Below are 3,429 nucleotides of genomic sequence, written 5' to 3' on the forward strand. Positions count from 1 at the left end.
CCTCATTAGAAGGATTCTTTTCTAGTAGCTGCTGTGGCCAGGGAAATGTGAAATTTTCCTGCAAAATGAAAGATAAAGTTTATAGTTTGGATGTGAGATGTCCTCCAAAACTCACATGTGAGACAAGGCAAGAAGATTTGGAGGAGAAATTATTGGGTTATAGCTTTAACCTAATTAGTGAATTAATTCCTGATGGGGTTAACTGAGTGGTAACAGGAGGCAGATGGGGTGTGGCTAGAGGAATACTTCATTGGGGGCATGGCTATTGGGTATATATTTTGTATCTGGAGAGTGGAGTCCTTCTGTTTTTTGATCATCATGTGAGCTGTTTCTCTCTTTCACACTCTTCTGCCATGATGTTCAACCTCACCTCAAGCCCTAAGAAATGTGGTCGGCCTTCCATGAACTAAGACCTCTGAAACCTTGAGCCTCCAAACCTTTCCTTCCCTAAAGTTGTTCTGGTCAGATCTTTTAGTCACAGTGGCAAAATAGCTGACTAAAACAATAAATGTCTGAACTCCCTACCACTAAGGAGATACAACATCTGATTGGTGTTTTTTATGTCTTGGGAGAAGCACAAAGTTCACACACATGGCTTTTCCACCCCATTTATTGTGTAATGAAGAAACTGTTTCCTTCATGTAGGGCTAAAAGTAAGAGGAAAGTCTGAAGCTAGTTCAGAATGAGGAAAACACTTTCCTATCCATTTGTCCTCATATTTTCAATGTTCTAATTGTTCTCGAATGCTTATTTAAACCAAAGACCAAGTTTAAGTTCAGATAAAAGAATTGTAATAAAAATATGTTTTTATTCTACATTCTGTTATTGTAATATAATAACTAGGGTGGGTACATTTTAAATAAAATAGGCTTATTTAGCTCTGTTTAGAAGGCTGAAAATCCAAGATTAGGCAGCATTAACAGTCCTCTTGTGAGGGCCTTTTTCACTGTGTCACAACATGGAAAGAAAATGAGAAGGGAAATGGCTACATGAAGCAGAGGCAAAGTGTGTGGGGTGGCTGCAATTCTGACAATGCACTTTTGAAGGACTAAGTGGGGTCCTGTGACAATCCCTCCTGAGTGCAGCACCCCCATGATCTTAACACCTTCCATTAAAAAGGCTCTGCCAGCCCCCAACACTGCCATACTGGGGAGCAAGCTTCTAGAACAGAAACCTTTGGGGGACACACTCAAACCATATCTAAACTATAGTAGATGCCCAGAGAATTTTGAAGCATGACCATGAATAGAATTTCCCTACTCCTCTTTTGAGACATAGCTTCTAAATTGCTACTTGACAATTATGGAGACCAAATACATAGCCAAAGAATGTCAGATGTCCTGCAATGCTAGTCATATAGGAAATGCACTCATCTGCTTAGTCATGAAGATGCATTTCTTTAATTAATTAATTAATTAATTAATGCATCAACAGATAATTATTATGTGAAATAGTTGACAATAGCCCCAAGATCTTCAATGATATAAGTAGACAACATTAATAGATTTACCTTAATCCTAGTGCATACAAGCCTATTATTCTAAATTATCATCCGTATCTTAATGGGGCCTCCCCTACAGCCAACTGACCATTAATAAGAAGACTCTTTCCTGGTTTATAGATGGCCTTTCTTACATGTTGTTACTTGCCGAAAATGAATTGCTGCTGCAGTATTGCAGTCTTTCAAATGGTGGCTTTGAATAATAAAGGAGAAAGAATATTTTTCTAGTAAGTAGAAGTTTGAACTGTACATCTTATAGTCTACCAATTCAGAAATTAAGGATGATGTGAGAATAGGGTTTGAACTAATTTGGGGAAAATTGCTAACCATGTGGCTAGGTAGTTAAGGACTCACTCTAATGCCATATATACAGTGTGGGTCGGTGGTAGTTTTATTTATACCTAGAATGCAGAATGGTAACAAAGTAAAAACCGTGAAGGATCTTGACAAAACTGGAGGGGAAATGAGTACAAGAAATGGTAATCACCTTGAAGTTGTGGAATAGGAGAATGTCAAGCAGCATTTAAAGTGGTCACATGGTTAATATTCAGTTGAAACAATGTGATATGAATTTGGTGTATTATCCACTATTGAACCGATTAGTGCTTTTGGAGTTGTATTCATGAAATGTTGGAGATCATTATGGATATATGTGTCTGGAATGAAGGGTGTTGTGTTTTAGGCAAAGAATAAAATATACTAGATTGACATACACTAAATCTTCAATTCCTGCAATGCTTATTTCCTTCTTCTGAGGAAATATACTCTAATCAGTTCTTTTCTGAAATGGCTTAATATGAAACTGGTATATGGAAGTTATCGGGATGAATAAACTAAACATTATAGAGATTTCACTAAAGCTACACAGCTTTTGGTTTGACTGAATTGGCAAACTAAGCCTCCTGGCTATTTAAGTGTCTAAGCCTCCTGGATATTTAGTACATTTTATGTCACTTCATGTTGTTGTATATTTAATTTCTGGTTTTGCTAAACATTGGTTTTATGTGAGTTTAAAAGTACATTTTTCCTGCCAGGTATTGTGGTACATGCCTGTAATCCCAGAGACTTGGGAGGCAAGGCAGGAGGATCACAATTTTAAAGGTAATCTGGACAATTTAGCAAGAGCTTGTCTCAAAATAAGAAAAAAAAATTAAAAAGAGCTTGGAATGTAGCTCAGTGTTAAAGCACCCCTGGATTCAATCTCCAGTAAAATAACAACAACAACAACAACAAATATAATAATATAAATCCAGATATCCCACTGTTAAATTAGGATAATGAAAGTCTTCTTTTAATACACAGGTAAACTAAATTGATAGAATTTTGTAATGTGTAGTTTTCTTTTCCTCCAATAAATATTTTTATAGTATACAATAAAATCACAGTGAGTTCCAGATGATCTCTAGGGTACACTATCTTACACTTTTCTTCCTTCCTTCTTCTCTTCTTCTGTGGGGGCCTCGAGAATGCTCATTACAGACCTCCAAATATAGGGGTGTAATTTACCAAGGGTCCCAGGTGCAGCACTCCAAAATCCACTGCTGTATTTGCATTAAGATGACATGTCCCATGGATTGCTACCCTCATATGATTCAGCATGGCAGGGAAATTAAGACTCGCACATTCCAGAGAGACATGGGACCCCTGTAACAAATGTCCTCCACATCCTCTTTAGAGCTGATTGGGTTTGACGTATCCACCATAGCCTAGATGAAATATCCTTACTTTGTGCAGTGGTCTAGAATCCTTCTATCCAACCTTCCTTCTTTCCTCCTTCTCTTCCTACCTTACTTCCCTCAAATGAGACCTGCTGGCTCTCCCAGTTTTTCCCATCTCCCTGCTCATTTTCTTTCCCAGGTGTTTCTCCAAGTAAAATCCTTGTACTCTTAGCTACATTATGGCATCTAATATGCAAAGGAACCATACTA

The sequence above is a fragment of the Marmota marmota genome, unplaced genomic scaffold (genome assembly GCF_001458135.2).
Source record: "Marmota marmota marmota unplaced genomic scaffold, marMar, whole genome shotgun sequence".
In the NCBI taxonomy this organism is placed as follows: Eukaryota; Metazoa; Chordata; class Mammalia; order Rodentia; family Sciuridae; genus Marmota; species Marmota marmota.